Source organism: Octopus sinensis, linkage group LG18 (genome assembly GCF_006345805.1).
Source record: "Octopus sinensis linkage group LG18, ASM634580v1, whole genome shotgun sequence".
NCBI classification, from domain to species: Eukaryota; Metazoa; Mollusca; class Cephalopoda; order Octopoda; family Octopodidae; genus Octopus; species Octopus sinensis.
This window is the reverse complement of record NC_043014.1, coordinates 39,175,400-39,196,435: the sequence shown is the minus strand read 5'-3', so window position 1 is coordinate 39,196,435 and position 21,036 is coordinate 39,175,400. Positions and strand designations below refer to the sequence as shown.

The 21,036-nt window shown below is 39.5% G+C and overlaps 1 protein-coding gene across 3 annotated transcripts in view; it reads right to left on the bottom strand.

Annotated features, from left to right (window-relative positions):
- LOC115221776 (zinc finger protein 708-like) overlaps positions 1-3,671 on the bottom strand; it is a 51,474-nt gene extending 47,803 nt beyond the window's left edge. The window contains exon 1 of one of the 3 annotated variants that reach the window (XM_029792000.2): positions 3,524-3,671. The gene's annotated coding sequence lies outside the window, so the exon portion shown is untranslated. Of the gene's footprint in view, positions 284-3,115; positions 3,256-3,523 lie in introns of those variants that run through there. The other 2 variants (XM_029791998.2, XM_029791999.2) reach the window with 2 other exon arrangements.
- Between the last annotated feature and the right edge of the window lie 17,365 nt (positions 3,672-21,036).

Genomic DNA, 21,036 nt, shown 5'->3' with positions numbered 1-21,036 from the left:
GTGAGGGGGAGATAAAAAATAGAGACTTAAGACTTGAGAGAGAGAGAGAAATAGATAGGCAGAGACTAAAGACGTGAGGGGAGATAAATAGATAGATAGACAAAGAGTGAAGATGGGATTAATAGAAGGAGAGAAAGAAAGAAAGGCGAAGAAGTGAGGGGAGGTAGATAGAAAGACGAAATGAGATTGAAGACGAGAGGGGGAGATGAAGTAGATAGGCAGAGACTTAAGACGTGAGGGGGAGATAAAAAAAATAGATAGGCAGAGATTTAAGAAGTGAGGGGGAGATAAAAAATAGAGAGTTAAGACTTGAGAGAGAGAGAGATAAAAATAGATAGGCAGAGACTAAAGAGGTGAGGGGAGATAAATAGATAGATAGACAAAGAGTGAAGATGGGATTAATAGAAGGAGAGAAAGAAAGGCGAAGAGCGAAGAAGTGAGGGGAGGTAGATAGAAAGACGAGAGGGGGAGATGAAGTAGATAGGTAGAGACTTAAGACGTGAGGGGGAGATAAAAAATAGATAGGCAGAGATTTAAGAACTGAGGGGGAGATAAAAAATAGAGACTTAAGACTCGAGAGAGAGAGAGAGAGAGATAAAAATAGATAGGCAGAGACTAAAGAGGTGAGGGGAGATAAATAGATAGATAGACAAAGAGTGAAGATGGGATTAATAGAAGGAGAGAAAGAAAGGCGAAGACGTGAGGGGAGGTAGATAGAAAGACGAAATGAGATTGAAGACGAGAGGGGGAGATAAAGTAGATAGGCAGAGACTTAAGGCGTGAGGAGAAGATAAATAGATAGATAGGCAGAAACATAAGACATGAGGGGGAGATAAAAAATAGAGACTTAAGACTTGAGAGAGAGATAAAAAATAGATAGGCAGAGACTAAAGAGGTGAGGAGGAGATAAATAGATAGGCAGAGACTTATGAGGTGAGGGGGAGATAAACAGATAGGAAAAGATAGAGACAGATGTAAAGGGGAGATAGAGAGAAAGAAAGAGAGTCAGGGAGAGATTCAAAAGGTGACGGGGAGACAGTTAAAAAGAAATAGATACAGAATGAAAAGGAGAGAGGGAAGTAGATACACAGAGAGAGATTGAAGACGAGATGGGGAGAAAGAAAGAAACAAAGACAGAAACACAGGCGGAAACCGAAAACGAAAGAGGGGGTGGTAGAAACACAGGCAGGATGGGAACGAGAGAGTGGGGTAGAAACACAGGCAGGATTGGAACGAGAGAGGGGGTAAGACAGAAGCAGGCAAGGACAGATGGCGAGAGGAAATAAGGAGAAATGGTAGGAAGAAAGAGTGAGCAGCAGAAGAAGTAGCTTGTCGAGGAGACCAGAATAGGGATGCCGGACTTTTAAAGAAATTAAAAAGACCAGAAAGTGGAAGAGAGAGAGAGCGGGAGAAAGTGAGGAAGGAAGATTCTTGAATGGAAAAAGATAGAAAGATTAAGAGAAGAATAGGAGATTCAATTGGGATATTTAAGAAATCACCTGGCTGAAGAGAATTCAAAGTGAACTTAGGAAAATTGATGGTTTGAAAGAGATTAGCTAATAAAGGAAAGAATTAAAATATTTGGAAGTAAAAAAAAAATTATAGATAGGAATTTGCGAAAAGAGAAAAAAATTTGGACTTTTGCCAAAATTCGGTCAATCATTCAGTTATTTGAAAAATAGTTAATTTTAAATTTATCATGAATTAATTATATTTTCCCAACAATTTTAACAATCTGTTCATTTGAGTATTCTTTCGTTCCTATCTTTATCATTTTTTGAAATAATTTATTCTTTGCGTATATCAAGAATTTAACGTTATATATATTTATATAATTTATGGATTTTCTATTATAATCTGAAAGAAAAAAAAATCGGGAGGAAATATATTCAGTTTGGTTCTGGAAAAACGACTTCTCTAATTGCAAACTTTGGAAATATAAGAAAATTATTTTCGTTTTTTTTTCTTTCAGAGTGACAATTTTTTAAGAAAAAACCTTTTTGGTATTTTCTTATTTCCAAGTAAGCCATTCATATTTAGTATATAGAGCATCGTGTTATTTACTCATGTAAATTTCTTGTAATGTCCCGCTATCATAAAGTTCAGTTCTTTCGAAAAGTTTTCCTCTTCCAAGTGACACTTAATCACCAGCCACACACGCACCTGTGCGGGGGTGTTCCACGAGCACAAGGTACCAGCTTATCCCGGTCTTAAACGGATAGCCGACCTCTTTAACGCACACAAACACGATGTTTTATAATCGTATAGTTTGGCTTGCTATCGACAAATCAATTACAATCTCTGCTTTAGCTTATGTGTCAAATGACTAACCGAAGTTAACCTCAAAATACATATCACAAAGAAAATAACACGTTTGGAGCTGATAAAATCTCTTTCAACATTGGCACGAAACCTACATTGTCATTGTGTTTCATATTATCTGGAAAATATTTAATTTTTTAACGAAATAAAATTATTTAGACATTTTTTACCCCCTTTATATAAGCTTCCTACCATTTGGCGCCTAGTTTTCAAAACACATTTCAGGGTCATTGTTCAGCTAACTTGAATATCTTTGTACTTTTAGGTTCGCTTATTTCCTTTTTATATTTTCAGATTTATTTATATTATTAGTTTGTCCATGAAAGTAAAATGTATTTTCTTCTATATATCGCGAATTTATTAACTTCTTTCTTTCATCCTTTTTCCATCGATCTCCAGGTTTTCAGCAGCATATGATAAATATTAGCAGTCACTATGAGCATCGACGTATTTCTTTTGCTATTATATTTATATTCCTCGCTAGCATTTATTACATGTATCGCTACCTACGTATAGTCTTTTATTATTATCATATCAAATCAATATAATAAAATACACTTCAATATATATTCCTCAGAAAAGGTGTCTTGGTGCTCAAAGTCATAGGCAATAATGATTATAATTACAATTATAATTATAATAATTGTATTCAAGAAAGATAGCAATCGATGAATTATAATAGGGAAAATGAAAGGAGATGTGAGGAAAAGAAAAAAAAGAAACCGATTTCAATAAAATTCACTGTGTATATACGCAGTAATGCTGCATATATGTGAACTGTATCTAAACTTACGAGAGTAATTGGTGTTATCTTGTCCCAGTATCATTTCATTTTGTTACTGTTTTGTGCCTAAAATTACAAATCCATTCATTACAACACATATGCACAATAAACGACAGCTTTGCTTTCGTGCTTCTGTTAAATGCACTGATCAATATTTTTATAGTATCATTCTGTATGATATTTATGTGTGTGTGTGTGTGTGTGTGTATATATATATATATTATATATATATATATATATATATATATATTTCTCGGTATTCTTTTCAATAAATCTACACTATTCTATTATATATCGTTATACTAAATATATTGTTAGTGCGACAAATAAACTTTAATTAAGCTGTTTCATTTTTTATCGTTTTTTTTTTTTTCAATTTTTTAAGCTAAAAGCAACTTGGTAAATAATATATCTTACCATTTTTTTTTAACATTTCATTTCAAGAACTTACTCAGCAATATAATTCTTCGTCAGTAGTGTTCAGGGGAAACGTATTGACCGAATTTTGACATTCACTTGTACATAAAGTGTTGGCGGCAAGTTTTAATGCTCCCTTACGCGTAAACAGCACATTAGGGTAGTAAAGATTATATATATATATATATATATACACATACGTACAGACAGATAGACGTATGTATATTTGTGTATATATTTCAAGGTATAGATATAAGTGTATACGCGTATATTTTTATATGTTTATATACATGATTTTTATGATATATATCTATGTATATAGATTTCTTTTATCTCTCACTTGTTTCAGTCATTGGACTGCAGCCATGCTGGGGCACCTTTTGAAGGGTTTTAGTCGAAGGTACCAGAGTACATATAGTTTTAAACCCGGTACTCATTCTATCGGTTTCTTATGCCGAACTGCTAAGTTACGAAGACGTAAACAAACACACACACACATACATACATATATACATACAGACATGACTATATGGTCAAGAAGGCTACTTCCCAGTCCCATGGTATTGAGTTCAGTTCCAGCTTGTGACACCTTGGGCACGTGTTTTCTGCTATAGCCTGGGCTGACCAAAGCCATATTAGTAGATTTATTTGACGAGAAAACCGAAAGAAACCTGTCATACACGTATGTATACGTACATATGTGTATATTCATGTTCCTTGTTTTAATATTGCATCATGTTTTTTTAAAATTAATGTCAGAGTTTCGTTATCACACGGGCGGTGTCATTTATTTCAAATGTCGTGTGAGAAACATGTATGACAACGTAGAAAATAAATTCTATCCAACCCATGCAAACATAGAAAAGTGGATGATAAAGTGATGATGTTACATATAAAGAAGACACACACACACATACATACATACATATATAGTGGCCGTGTGTTTGAGAAGTTTACTTCTCAACCACACGGTTCTGGATTCAGTCCCACTGCTTGGTACCTTGGGAAAGTGTCTTCTACTATAGCCATACGCTAAACAAAGCCTTGTGAGTGAATTTGGTAGACAGAAACTGAAAGAAGGCGGCGAGCTGGCAGAAACGTTAGCACGCCGGGCGAAATGCCTTGCGGTATTTCGTCTGCCGCTACGTTCTGAGTTCAAATTCCGCCGAGGTCCACTTTACCTTTCATCCTTTCGGGGTCGATAAATTAAGTACCAGTCAACGCACTGGGGTCGATGTAATCGACTTAATCCGTTTGTTTGTCCCCTCTATGTTTAGCCCCTTGTGGGCAATAAAGAAATAAGAAACTGAAAGTAACCCATCGTGTGTGCGTGCGTGTATATATATATATATATCATCATCATCATCATCATTTAACGTCCGTTTTCCATGCTAGTATGGGTTGGACGGTTCAACTGGGGTCTGGGAGGCCAGAAGGCTGCGCCAGGCCCAGTCTGATCTGGCAGTGTTTCTACAGCTGGATGCCCTTTCTAACGCCAACCCCTCCGTGAGTGTAGTGGGTGCTTTTTACATGCCACCTGCACAGGTGCCAGACGAGGCTGGCAAACGGCCACGATCGGATGGTGCTTTTTATGTGCCACCGGCACGGAGGCCAGGCGAGGCTGGCAAACAGGCACGATCGGATGGTGCTATATATATATATGTGTGTGTGTGTATGTATATATATATGTATATGATGGACTCTCCCGTCGTTAGATGATGTATGAGGGTTTTACAATTTCTTATCAAACAACCACAAAATCGATTTGTTTATGCAGACATAAGCTCACTTTCTCCTTCAGGTAGACATTACCTGTACAGGTGCAACGGATGCCAAATGTCAAATGTTGAAATGATCACAGAGCAACATAAAATGAAGTGCTTCACTCAAGAACACAATGTCATCCGGTCTGGGAATCGAACTCACAATCTCACAAACACTAACCACTAAGCCATGTGCCTTCACATGTATGTGTGTACATATATATATATCACCTGACTGGCCCTCATGCTGGTGGCACGTAAAAGCACCCACTACACTCTCGGAGTGGTTGGCATTAGGAAGGGCATCCAGCTGTAGAAACTCTGCCAGATCATATTGGAGTCTGGTGCAGCCATCTGGTTCGCGTGACCTCAGTCAAATCGTCCAACCCATGCTAGCATGGAAAGCGGACGTTAAATGATGATGATGATGATATATATATATATATGTACAATGGACTTCTTTCAATTTATATACGTACAAACAATATTGAAAACATACACAAGATATGTGTTTTGCGAGATCATAGGTAGGCTGCGCTTATGCTGAGACCCCCTTTGGTTATGCCAGACCATGGGATTGCACCTAGAAAGTTACCCTCTCAGGCACAAGTCTGGGCAAGGTTGTTTATGGAAGACCATCAGTCACCCGTATATACCAGCCTCCCCTCTCCACACCACCGATGGTATCAAGGGAAAGGCAAGGGCCGATACAGCTTGGCACCTGTGACATCGCAACTCATTTCTACAGCTGAGTGAACTGGAGCAACGTGAAATAAAGTGCCTTGCTCAAGAACACAACACACAGCCCGATCCAGGATTCGAACTCACAACCTCACTGGAACAACATGAAATAAAGTGTCTTGCTCAAGAACACAACATGTAGCCCGGTCCAGGATTTGAACTCACAACCTCACTGGAGCAACGTGAAATAAAGTGTCTTGCTCAAAAACACAACACACAGCCCAGTCCAGGATTTGAACTCACAACCTCACTGGAGCAACATGAAATAAAGTGTCTTGCTCAAGAACACAACATGTAGCCCGGTCCGGGATTCGAACTCACAACCTCACGATTGTAAGCTCGATGCTCTAACCACTGAGCCATGCGTAAAAGAATATAGTCTCATCAGTGTGCCTGGTTTTAATAAATCTAGAAGTCATAGATAAGCTAAATAACTTGCATCTGATCCCATTCAGGAGCGACAGACATCGATGTTTCATCATTTTTGTGAGTTGTCAATAATGTGTACCCAAAATCGCAGTACGAATGCACCATTGTACAAGTAGAACCTCGCAGTAGAATGCACTATTGTATAAGTAATTTGCTGTACGAGCCGAGGCTCATGTGAATTTTTGATTTGAAGTTTGAGCGGTAATCCACAGTACGAGTGAGTCTCATACAAGCGACCACTAGTCAGCACTGAGCTCCCACATGCTCTCCCAACAAGCGCAGCCTCTTCTTGCTCAGTTCACATGTTCATCTCATTGTGCCAGCATCCTTGTGTTTTTCCCAGTGTTTTTTTTTTCAATTTTGTGTGTTTTTTTTGCAGCTATCTATATATAAACGGCAAAATGTCTGCGTGCGTGTCCTTTTTACAAATCCACAATTTTTCAGTTAGATGGCTCGCCATTTATATGGTTGTTCAAAACCGTCCAAGGGTGGTCGTGCACATCTTTACATTTCCCCAGTCACCCCGTAAAGCCATTAAAAAATCAATAGAAGTGACTTTTTTGTGAATTTTCTATCCAAAACCCAATCAAAATGCCCGAAACTTGATACGCCATTTGAATGCCAGCTAGCTGTATGTGACTGGTCGGAGATTTGGACAGTACTCGCGTGTATGTGCACATGCACGCAGCTGTATATGCATGCACTAGCACTGTGATCCGGCAACGCCGGGTCACAGTGCTAGTTTTATAATAATTAGTTGTGTTAGCCATTAGTTGTCCTAAGGTTAGTGAAAAGGACAGTGCTGAGAAGAAAAAGCTGATTACAATAGAACTGGAGAAGGAAATCATTGATAAACATAAAAGAGGAGTGCATGTGGTGGACATAGCACATCAATGATCTGCACCATCCTGAAGAAAAAGGACAAGATCAGGGCCATTACAACAGCAAAGGGTGTCTCCAGGCTCTCTAAGCAATGTACATCTGTCCACGAAGAGATGGAAAAATTGCTTCTCCTGTGGATCAACAAAAAGCAACTCACAGGGGATATGAGAACATCATCTGTAAGAAAGCATGAGTGCTGTTTAGGGATTTCTTAAAGCAGAACCCTGGAACATCAACGGAGGACACATCAGCAGATGCATTTAAGGCCTGTTGCGGCTGATTTGCTAATTTCAAGAAGAGGACTGGTGTTCATAGTGTCGTCAGGTATGGAGAAGCAGTGAGTTCTGACACGAAGGCAGCTGAAGATTTCATGCATGAATTCCATCAACTCATCAACTGTGAAGGCGGCGAGCTAGCAGAATCGTTAGCATGCCGGGCGAAATGCTAAGCGGTTTTTTTGTCTGCCGTTACGTTCTGAGTTCAAATTCCGCCGAGGTCAACTTTGCTTTTCATCCTTTCGGGGTCGATTAAATAAGTACCAGTTAAGCACTGGGGTCGATATAATCGACTTAATCCGTTTGTCTGTCCTTGTTTGTCCTCTCTGTGTTTAGCCCCTTGTGGGTAGTAAAGAAACAAGTATTCAACTGTGATGAAACTGGCCTTTTTTGTAAAGATCTGCCCAGAAGAACCTACATAACTGCAGAGGAGAAGAAAATGCCAGTCCACAAGCCTATGAAATATAGGCTAACTCTTGCCGTTTGTGCCAATGTGAGTGGAGACTTATCTCCCATTCCAAAAAGCCATGAGCCTTCAAGTTGTGCAAAATCTTGGAGACAGTGCAAGTCATGGAGAGGGCAAATGTTAAAGCTTGATAATTCTTCACCAAGTGGGTCAACCTTATCTTTAGACCAGCAGTGAAAAAGTACCTTTTGGAGAACAATCTTCCTCTCAAGGCCCTCCTCATCCTTGAAAATGCTTCTGCTCACCCTCCTAACTTCGAAGATAATATCCTGGATGAATTTAAATCCATAAAAGTTCTATACCTTTCATGCAGCATCATTCCTATCTTGCAACCTGTGGACCAACAACTGGTTTCTAATTTTAAGAAATTGTACACCAAGCACCTGTTTCGTTGGTGCTTTGATGTCATTGAAAATACAAATCTAACCCTTTGTGAGTTTTGGAAGGAGCACTACAACACTGATATGGCCTGGCAGGGTGTAACAAGGAGAACGCTGAATTCCACATGGAGAAAACTGTGGTCTGACTGCATATTCAAAAGAGATTTCAGGGTGTTACAGTTTGAAACACTTGTAGTCAAGGAGATAGTGTCTCTTGGCAAGTCCATGGGCCTTGTGGTTGATGATGGGGACATTAATGATTTCTTTGAGGAACACTCAGATGAGCTGACGACAGATGAGCTCCTGCAGCTTCAGGAGCAGCAGCAGTGGAGGCACAATGACACAGTGGTAAGGACAACGGACTTGCAGTCGGAGGATCGCGGTTTCGATTCCCAGACCGGGCGTTGTGTGTGTTTATTGAGCGGAAACACCTAAAGCTCCACGAGGCTCCAGCAGGGGGTGGTGGCGACCCCTGTTGTACTCTTTCGCTCCAACTTTCTCTCACTCTTTCTTCCTGTTTCTTGTCCCAGACTTCCTACGCAACCGCTGAGCCTGGATGCGCATTCATCCATCCGTCGATGCTCTCGGTGTCAGGGGTTGATCTGCTTTCTCTTTTTTGGGTCTTACAAATAGCAAAGGACCACGTTTCGGACTGCTCCCACTGCAGAGACGCAATCTGGTGAACTCTGGGATGAAGACCACTTCACTTAACAAACAAACAAACAAACAAAGCAGCAGCAATCAGATGCAGTGGAAGAGATTGGTTCTCCAGAGGAGGCCAGTGTAGCGGAGAAGGCTAGATGACATAAAGGCAAAGTGGCAATGTTGGCAAAGTGGCAATATGTTTCTGAATTTGGAGAAAAATATCATCCTGAAATAGGATCTCTAGGTCATACAGCTGCATTGTTCACTGACACTGCTCTGGCACATTTTCGTAACATTTTGAAAAGCAGGAAAAATCAGACTTCTCTGGATATATTTCTCATGAAACGACCTGCAAGTATGAAAAGTGAAGAAAGTACATCCAAAAAGCCTAAATTAAGCAAAGTGGGAGAGAAAATGTCAGGCGTAGGAGTGGCTGTGTGGTAAGTAGCTTGCTTACGAACCACATGGTTCTGGGTTCAGTCCCACTGCATGGCACCTTGGGCAAGTGTCTTCTACTATAGCCTTGGGCCAACCAAAGCCTTGTGAGTGGATTTGGTAGACGGAAACTGAAAGAAGCCCGTCATATATATGTATATATATGTATATGTGTATGTTTGTGTGTTGTGTTTGTGTGTCCCCCCACCCAACATCGCTTGACAACCGATGCTGGTGTGTTTATATCTCTGTAACTTAGCGGTTCAGCAAAAGAGACCGATAGAATAAGCACTAGGCTTACAAAGAATAAGCCCTGGGGTCGATTTTCTCGACTAAAGGCGGTGCTCCAGCATGGCCACAGTCAAATGACTGAAACAAGTAAATGAGTAATGAGTAAATAGTTCTTTCTGAAGTCTTAATAGAAAAACATTCTCCTTCCAAACAATAATCCCCCGCCTCCCTGCTCCATCTTCTGCCTCTTGCACAATTCGTCCCATCTTTAATGTAATTAGACTAATAAAACCAGTTTACATATTTTGCATTCTCTTTTATTATGTTTTTTATAATTACCATTTTCCTTGTAGCTGCATCTTTTCTATTTTAAAACCCATAAAAAAATTATTTTGGGATGATTTTCGAGGGCTGGTGTGGCTGTGTGGTGAGAAGCTTGGTTCCCAACCCCGTGGTTCTGGGTTCAGTCCCACTGCATGGCACCTTGGGGAAGTGTCTTCTACTATAGCCTCAGGCTAACCAAAGCCTTGTGAGTGGATTTGATAGATGGAAACTGAAAGAAACTCATCAAGAAAGAAACTCATCAACACAACACATACTCTCTCATTCTCTCACTCTCTCTCTCTTTCTCTCTCTCTCTCTCCCCCTCTCTCTCTCTTCTCTTTCTGTGTAAAAGCAAACCCTTCCCTGTCCATTAAAAGGGTTAATTCAAAAGCAAAGGAAGACTCCTTCTCCTTTACTTATCATCCCCTTATCTCTGCACATACCTCCTGGGTTCATTTCATAAATTGATGATTTTGCAACTTCCCCTGAGGTTCTTTACATTGTCCTTGCCTAACCCCCAAATCAGCCCAGTTTAAAAAGATCTATGATGAAGGGCTTTCAAGTCATCACCATTCCATACATTTATTGTGATCACGTGACCAACCTGACCATCAGATGTTGTTACACATCGCTGGTCACAATGCGTTCGCATTATTTTAGCCTTTGAATGACGCCACCCTGCTGGCTAAGCGAGCAGGCCAAAAGAAGAAAGAGTGGGAGAAAGAGTGGTGAAAGAGCACAGCAGGGATCACCACCCCTGCTGGAGCCTCGTGGAGCTTTTAGGTGTTTTCGCTCAATAAACACACACAACGCCCGGTCTGGGAATCGAAACCGCGATCCTGCGACCGCGAGTCCGCTGCCCTAACCACTAGGCCATTGCGCCTCCACACATTTATTGTAAGCAACCTATACCTTCAGTCTGATTTGAGGAAGATTTGGCTGCTATATATACAACTGACTGAGCATCTATGTAGAGTTCTTTCCATGTATCTCCCATATTCAGAATTTAATACACAGTTGTAAGTAGTAGTATATCTAGTTGTTTATCCGAAAGTCAGCTATGATCCAACAGACATATGAAGACTGTATTGTCCAGTATGCTATTCCTGTTTGTTCTAGGCAACAGGGTTGTAATTTAAGGGAGATTTAGTTGCCATTCCTAGCATTTCATGTGATGATGTAAACGCTCCCTTGCAGTTTAGTCTCATAGTTGCTTCAATCCAGTGATCCTGCAGTCTTTGATGAAAGACATTCCAATTACAACCAGCTTTACTATATGTATATCAGAAACTACAAGGCAGCGAGCTAGCAGAAACGTTAGCATGCCGGGCAAAATGCTTAGCGGTATTTCATCTGTCTTTACGTTCTGAGTTCAAATTCCACCGAGGTCGACTTTGCCTTTCATCCTTTCGGGGTCGATAAATTAAGTACCAGTTATGCACTGGGGTTGATGTAATCGACTTAATCTGTTTGTCTGTCCTTGTTTGTACTCTCTGTGTTTAGCCCCTTGTGGGTAGTAAAGAAATCGGTATTTCGTCTGCCTTTACGTTCTGAGTTCAAATTCCGCCAGGGTCGACTTTGCCTTTCATCCTTTCAGGGTCAATTAATTAAGTACCAGTTATGCACTGGGGTCGATATAATCGACTTGGTCCGTTTGTCTAACCTTGTTTGTCCCCTTTGTGTGTAGCCCCTTGTGGGCAGTAAAGAAATAAGAAACTACAGTGTCCAACATTTCCTGCATTTTTTTTTGCTGTTGTATAAAACTGAGATTCCGCTGATATTTTTTCATATAGGTTGAGCAATCTTATTGTAGTTCTTTCATTGGCTCATGCCCTTTACATTACTATTGTAACTGTAGTGAAATGTCTCCCACCACCACCACCATCACCATCACCATCATTTATTCCAGACATACTTCTTCATGACTGACATTCATTCAGTCAGTAGCGACATACATACTGACTCACAAAACAAACTACCAATTTATATCTTAGCCATGAGAAGTCTTTGGTCCAGGGTATAACCATTAATTATTTTATTGGTAACAGACAGATTACAATTCCTTGGAGTTCTGTCTCTTTTATTCATTGACAATTGGTATGTGATACTACAACAACCATCTCAAGGTCCAACCCTTAGTGTGGGGTGGTAGCTTTTACGCCTTGCTGACCCTGACAGCTTTGACAGCTGAGTGCAAGATCTTGGGAGGGGCTCTCATGCTGGACAGGTCAATGGATAAAGGCCAGACTGATACAGACCACTTCATCCCAGAGTTAAAAATGAGTTTGTTTAATGTCAACACCCCTACCTATAAAGAAAGCAGAGTTTCAGAAGCATTTTTTCTTTCACTTTTTTTCAGTTATCTGACTATGGCCATGCTGGAGCACCACCTTAAAGGGTGTGTGTGTGTGTGTGTATACCACTGATGGAATATAAATCTACTTCTAGCTTATCTACCCATCTCCCAAGATTCTAAAATTTTTATGAGGTTATAGACTTCCATACTTTTCTCTAATGAATTCTTGCTGTGATGCAACTCAGTATAAATTTTCATCATGATTCTGCCAGTCAAAGAGAAATTTATGCTTAAAAGAGACCATTAACATGATATATAGAGATCTCATTTTAGATAGTTATTTGGAATTTTTTCAATGTATTCTTTCACAATAGTTTGGATTATATGGTTGAATAATTGCAAGAAACCAAGCATTTATATTATGTACATTCTTAGAATAGAAATTTAGCACCTGGATTCATTTTCTAATGCCAACCAAAAATACTCTCTTACTCTTTTACTCTTTTACTTGTTTCAGTCATTTGACTGCGGCCATGCTGGAGCACCGCCTTTAGTTGAGCAACTCGACCCCGGGACTTATTCTTTTGTAAGCCCAGTACTTATTCTATCGGTCTCTTTTGCCGAACCGCTAAGTGACGGGGACGTAAACACACCAGCATCGGTTGTCAAGCAATGCTAGGGGGACAAACACAGACCCACAAACATATACACACACACACATATATATATATACATATATACGACGGGCTTCTTTCAGTTTCCGTCTACCAAGTCCACTCACAAGGCGTTGGTCGGCCCGAGGCTATAGTAGAAGACACTTGCCCAAGGTGCCACGCAGTGGGACTGAACCCGGAAGCATGTGGTTCGTAAGCAAGCTACTTACCACACAGCCACTTCTTGTTTTTTTTCGTTGTTTATAAGTAAAGTTATGTTCCTTGGAAAGAAGAAAACAAACAAAAAAGAAGAAGCAATGCATTGTAATGCCTTAGGCAGAATTTCTTTAAATTTTGACATTACAAAGGTTAAAGATAAGGGCCATAGCCTTCTTATGTCCTATTATACAGGACAAATTTAATATTCAGGTCAAATTGTTCCCTGTTTTCAGTAAGAGAGAAATGAGCTTGGAATTGTGCAAAATGTATAAATGCAGGCATGGATGTGTGGTTAAAACATTTGCTTCCTTACTATACGGTTTCAGGTTCACTCCCACTGCATGGTGCCTTTGGCAAGTGTCTTCTACTATAGCTACAGTTCCAGGCCAGCCAAAGACTTGTGAGTGGATTTGTAGACAGAAACTGGAGTGTACAGCATTATATATCCATCACGGCTGATCTTAACAATTGGTTTCACACTAGGGGTACAACGGAGTGTTTGGTAACTATCTGATTATATAACCATACACTCATTAGAGGTAGCCAATATGGAATAACTATGTGATCCTTTCCTTTATTTTTGGCATTAGAACTATTTATTAGGTTACTGGTCAAACCTGTCTTGGAAAAATATTGCTTACTGCTTTTATTTGCATGTAGGGTCAGTATAAAAAGCTATAGTGTGTGTGTAGGGGGCGTATAAGTATATATATATATATGTGGATATGTGTGTGAGAGTATTTGTGTCACTTTGTCTTGACATCACATGGTTATTGTAATGAATGTCATTCATTTCCAATATTCTGTGCAAACATATCTAGCCAAAGGGGCAATATTATCTTGTTTGGAAACAGGTAAGCATTGGTGACCTGAAGGATATCCAGCCATAGAAAATCGTTAATAAACTCCATCCAACCCATGAAAGCATGGGAAAGTGGATGTTGATGATGACGACGACAATGGCAACAACGACAATGGCAACAACGACAACAACCATGATGTCAACAGTGACAGCGATGTTGAAATGATGTTGAAGGTGATGATGATGATGATGATGATGATGATGATGATGATGATGATGATGATGGTGGTGGTGGTGTGGTGGTGGTGGTGGTGGTGGTGTGGTGGTGGTGGTGTTGATGGTGGTGGTGGTGGTGGTGGTGTTGGCGGCGGTGGTGGCAACGATGACAACAACCATGATGTCAACAGTGATGTTAACAGGGATGGCAGTGGTGGTGGCAGTAGGGGTGGCAGTGATGGTGATGTTGAAATGATGTTGAAGGTGATGATGATGATGATGACGATAATGATGATGATGATGATGATGATGATGATGATGATGATGATGATGATGACGATAATGATGATGATGATGATGATGATGATGATGATGATGATGATGATGATGATGATGATGATGATGACGATAATGATGATGATGATGATGATGATGATGATGATGATGATGATGATGATGATGATGACGACGACCACGGCAACCACAACAACAACAGCAGCAGTGATGGTAATGGTGACTACAGCAGTAGCAGTGACAATGATGGTGATTGCGATGGCAATGACAACAATGATGATGGTGGTGGTGATGATGATGATGATGATGATGATGATGATGATGATGATGATGGCATTAGCCCTATGAAGCTGGAAAAGGATGTAATTGTAATACCATTGGTATAGGATATTACATCCGAAGAAATAGTAAATGGTTGGAGAGAAAAGAATTTGTAGCAACCAAATCTTGAGGTTATGATCTTGGAATATTTGCCATATATTTAGCATATTCTCCATGCTTTGAATCAATATACCTATTCAATCAATAAATGGCGTTGTTATGCAGGTGTTTCTGATTATATTTGTAATATATTAAAAGCAAGGAATTTAAAATATACAGTTTTGTTCTTTTTTGGGGGGAGGTGGGGGTTAGTTACAACATGGAAGGATATTTGCTTCTAACCCTTTAGGTGGTGAGCTGGTAGAAATGTTAGCATGCCGGGCGAAATGCTTAGTGGTATTTCGTCTGCCGCTATGTTCTGAGTTCAAACTCTTCCAAGGTCGACTTTGCTTTCATCCTTTCGGGGTCGATTAAATAAGTACCAGTTACACACTGGGTTGATATAATCGACTTAATCCGTTTGTCTGCCCTTGTTTGTCCCCTCTGTGTTTAGCCCCTTGTGGGCAGTAAAGAAATAAGAATTTAAACCAGCCATATCTGGCCAAAATATTCTACCTGTTTTATATTCATACTGGCCAGATCTGATTTTTCATGCCAACCCTGCAATATCTTTCTAAAAATTAACCGTTACATTATCAAAATCTCAAAGCTACAAAATAATGCATATTAATTCAAAACAATGTGAATAAATAAGCATTACCTTTAACAGAATATTGTGAATGCTAAAGGGTTAAAGTTGGTTGGGATTTAGCTACTATTTCAAGCAGTTCTATTGGGTTGTCTGGAAAGTTCATGCTGATTTTTAAAGGAAAGAAAAAGGTCAATAAATACTTGCCATTACATTTTTAATCAACCAAATATGAACTATTTTGTTTCAAATGCATCTTCATCTTTCCCTTAACTTGAAAATACCCTCTTTCCAGAATTGAGGTGGTTTCATGGCAAAGAATTCATCAAGGTATCTTTTTACATCATCCAAGGAATTGAAATTTCTACCATTCAGACTATTCTGCAGAGATCTGAATAAGTGGAAATCCAAAGGAGCAATATCTGGTGAATATGGAGGATGGGGGTAACACATCCCAGCTGAGCTGCAGCAATTTTTGTCTGGTTCCCAAAGCATCAAGTGCCGAAAATGAACTTTCTTATCTTCATTTTAAAGGGTTACAGAATTAACACAGGTTATAGGAAAATAAACCTTCTTCCACGAAAAGATAGCTGAAACTGTGCTCTAAATGGAGGTGTAGTCAAATCCTATTTTATGGACTCAACCATGTTCTAAAATAAGTCGAAAGGTAAGCTACTATAAATCGGCACAAACTGCACCAGACTCCAATCTTATCTGGCAGAGTTTCTACAGCTGGATCCCCTTCCTAATGCCAACCACTCCGAGAGTGTAGTGGGTGCCTTTATGTGCAACTGGTATGAGGGCCAGTCAGGCGGTACTGGCAATGGCCATGCTCAAATGGTGCTTTTTATGTGCCACCTGCACAACAGCCAGTCCAGCAGAATTGGCAATGACCTCACTCGAATGTTTTTTCACATGCCATCAGCACAAGTGCTAGTAGGCAATGCAGGTAATGATCACGCTCGAATGGTGTTTTTAACGTGCCATCAGCACGGAGGCCAGCTTGATTGCTCTGGCCCCAATCTCACTCGTATAGTTTTCTCAGCGCTCCACAAGCACGGATGCCAGTCATCGAATTTGATTTCGATTTTGATTTTACTTGCCTCAACAAGTCTTCACAAGCAGAGTTTAGTGTCCAATGAAGGAAAGGCACGCATAAGTGGACTGGTTACACCCGTACACTAATAGGTATGAAAATTAATTGGGGGCAGCATTAGCAGTGGTGGTGGTAGTGGCGTTGGTGTCAACAGCAGCATCCTAATATCCAATTTTCTATGCTTGCTTGGCTCAGACAAAGCTTATTGAGGTAGATTTTCTACTGTCAGAGCCCTTCCTGTCACCAATATTCATCTCTTTCCAAACAAGATAATATTTCCCTATGGCCAGATATGTTTCCACAGAATAGTGGAAATGAATGACACTGCTTATATGACAGGGACACTGATTTACAATTTTTGTGTGATGCCAAGACAAAGAAGGTACAAGCACACACACACGCTCAAGGAAGGGCTTGTTTTAGTTACCTTCTACCAAATCAACTGACAAAACTTTGGTCAGCTCAGGCCTATAGTAGAAGACACTTGCCCAAAATGCCATGTAATAGCGTTGAACCCCAAACCATGTCGTTTAGAAGCAAATTTTTTTAACCACACAGCTACATCTATTAAATCCTTAAATCCTTAAAAATGTTTCAGCCCGAAAGCAGTGGCCATGCTGGGGCACCACCGTTGTATATATATATATATATTAAAAATAATCACTGAAGTTACTCAGGGACACCATCTCCATTGCTTGTTTGAAGAAGTTTAATAAGACCGAAACAGTTTAAGAGTTGTCTTCCATAGTTACTGAAATTATTAAAATATCAGTTATTAAGTCAATAATAATCTTTCGTTCTTTCATTGCATAATTATTTTCAGTTGGGTTTTTTTATGCTCATTACATTAAATATGTTAACACTGACTTGGCTATATGCTGTAATAGTGTTGTCAGTGGGACAGGATTTGGTAACTTGATCTGTTTGGAGATAAAAATAGTGTCCTGATATCTTCAAAGACTGTGAAATAGAGTTCCCTTTTCTTTATCTCTGACACTTCACATTAACTGAAGCTCTAAAGAGAAATTAATTAATATTAGTATTTTAATATGCAATTACTTAAATATGTGTAAAAAAAATGCAGGAGTGGCTGTGTGGTAAGTAGCTTGCTTACCAACCACATAGTTTCAGGTTCAGTCCCACTGCTTGGTACCCTGGGCAAGTGGCTTCTATTATATCCTTGGGACAAACAAAGTCTTGTGACTGGATTTGGTAGACAGAAACTGAAAGAAGCCCTTCGTATATGTGTGTGTGTGTGTGTCTGTGTTTTTCCCCCAACATAGCTTGACAACTGATGCTGGTGTGTTTACGTCCCCGTAACTTAGCGGTTTGGCAAAAAAGACCGATAGAATAAGTACTAGGCTTACAAAGAACAAGTCCTGGGATCGATTTGTTCGACTAAAGGTGGTGCTCCAGCATGGCCGCAGTCAAGAGACTGAAACAAGTAAAAGAGAGAGTAAAAGAGTATTTCAAGAACATATATTTAATTAATTTTCAATATGATCATGATTTTAGAGAGCTTCAGTAAAATATCTGTAACTTTATATATTGGTATGTATTAGTGATATTTTTCCCACTTCTGTAGCTCAATACTTCCTGTTACTGAATGGTGTTTTACAAACATCCTGCTTGGTAAGTTTTATGATGAGCCTCACCCCCACCCTAGCAGATTGTAAATTATTTTAATGAAACAGAAGCTAGTTTTGTGCAGTGAATGGTATTTATTCATAGTTTCTTATATTATTCCATCCAGTATGTGCCTCTTTTTAATATCTCTGTGGACAAGTCCCTTTGTATTAAATTTTTATGGAAATTATTAAAGAATTTGAGTACTTTTATATAAAAGAATTCTGTTGGACCTTGGTACATCAGCAGTCATGTTTTGTGCTCACTGATAAGACAATGTTCAATTTTGTTATAATCCTGACAAAAGTTTTTATGAAGATGTCTTTAAATTATATGGTTAGTTCACATTGTTCCTTAAGGAGCAAAGGACCAGTGTCCCAGTTCCTGTGACATATATTCTTTAACTTTTTTACTTGCTTCTATCATTTGACTGTGGCCATGCTGGAGCACCACTTTAAAGAGTTTTTTTTTTAGTTGAAGAAATTTACCCCAGGACTTATTCTTTGTAAGCCTAGTACTTATTCTATCGGTCTGTCTTTGCCGAACCACTATGTTACAGGGATGTAAACACATTAACACCAATTGTCAAGCAATGGTAGGAGGATAAACACATACATATAGATATATACATATATATATTCGATGGGCTTCTTTCAATTTCCATCTACCAAATCCACTCATATGACATTAGTAAGTCTGAGGCTATAGTAGAAGACAGTTGCTTAAGGAGCCATGTAGTGGGACTGAACCCGGATCCATGTAGTTGGGAAGAAAGCTTCTTACCATACAACAACAGCTGCACCTATAAATATATATATATATTCCTCCCTGGATGAGACACCAGTCTGTTGCAGGATTACTCATTTTTATTTGCTCGAGAATTAGATATGTACCTGGTTTAAATTAATTTAACTATCACACCATACCTTTCCCAAATATCAAATGGAATTTGTTTTTTGTGATACCTGTGCCAGTGGCACATAAAAAGCACCATCCGAACGTGGCTGATGCCAGTGCTACCTTGACTGGTTTCCATGCTGGGTGCACGTAAAAAGCACCAACCGATTGTGGCTGTTGCCAGCCTCCTCTGGTCCCTGTGCCAGTGGCATGTAAAAAGTACCCACTACACTCATAGAGCGGTTGGCATTAGGAAGGACATCCACCTCTAGAAACACTGCCAGATCAGACTGGAGCCTGGTGCAGCCTCCTGGCTTCCCAGACCCCAGTTGAACCATCCAACCCATGCTAGGATGGAAAACAGATGTTAAACGATGATGATGATGATGATGATGATTTCAGTTCATTATTTTTGTCTCTATTGTTATAGAGTTTGCCAAGACAATAAAATGCCAAGCGATATACTTCACTTTGCCTCTTCTAAATAACCATCACATCCAGCTGGGATTAGATCTGTCAAGAACCCTTGGGCTCATCAGATCAGAGCCCAGTTCAGTTTCTATGCCATATAAGTGACTGAGATTACAACACATCTACTCCTGAATGAGATATCAGTCTGTCAAAGGGCTAACTTCCCATTTGTTGTTGGAACTCATTTACAGCTGAGTGGACTGGACCCACATGAGTATTTTGTTCGAGAACCCAATGCACTGCCTGGCCCAAGAATTGAAACCACAATCTTATGATCATGTGTGCAACACTGAAACCACTAAGTCATATGTCTTCATATTATATCTATAGACATCACATCTATACACTTCAACAAAGTGTATAGGAAGCCAACAAAGAAGCCTTTCTATGGTTACTTGAGCTGCTAGAAATAGTTGCTAAATCCCAGCCAAATGACACCCAACCATCTTTAAAAACAGAAATCCTTCCACATCCTAACCACCAAAAGCAAGAGTAAAACCATTCCTTAAATCCCTTGCTTTCAACATATTACAAATATAATCACAAACTCCTGCATAACAACACTATTTATTGATTGAATTGGTATATTGATTCAAAGCATGAAGAATATGCTAAATATATGGCAAAATTCCCAAGATCATAACCTCAATATTGGGTAAAACTTCTCTCATTCACTCTCTTGAATCACTCAGTATTTCTCTATTTCTCTCTAAATGCAAACTCTTATGTCAATAGTATTACAATTGCATCCTCTTCCAGCTTCATTGGTTTAATATATATTTCTCACAAATTTCCACTTGATTCTCCTATACAGAAATCATGCAACAAATCGACCTAACTATTATGATTGCCTTGTATAATAGGACATACGAAGGCTATGGTCCCTACCATTATCTTTTGTACAGGCAGTTAAAATTTAAAGAAATCTTGCTTATGGCATTGCAAGGCATTGTCATTTTCTTTCCCTGTCTTTTTTTTTTTTGCCAAGGAAGGTAACTCTGCTTATGAAGCACATCTAAAAACACCTGTATTTTCAGTTGCGATCACAAAATTAATCCAAGAGCTAAATTTCTACTCTAAGTATGTATGTTATACAAACACTTGATTTCTCACAAAATACACACACACATACATACATACATACGTACATACATACATACATACATACATACACACACACATACACACATATGTAGCCACTACACACATTTTTTTCTCTCCTTGTTTCTCTTTGGTCAGCCTGAAGCTATAGTAGAATACACCCGCTCAAGGCGCCATGCAGTGGGACTGAACCCGGAACCATGTGGTTGGTAAGCAAGCTACTTACCACACAGCCGCTCCTGCAACTATGTGTGTGCGTGTG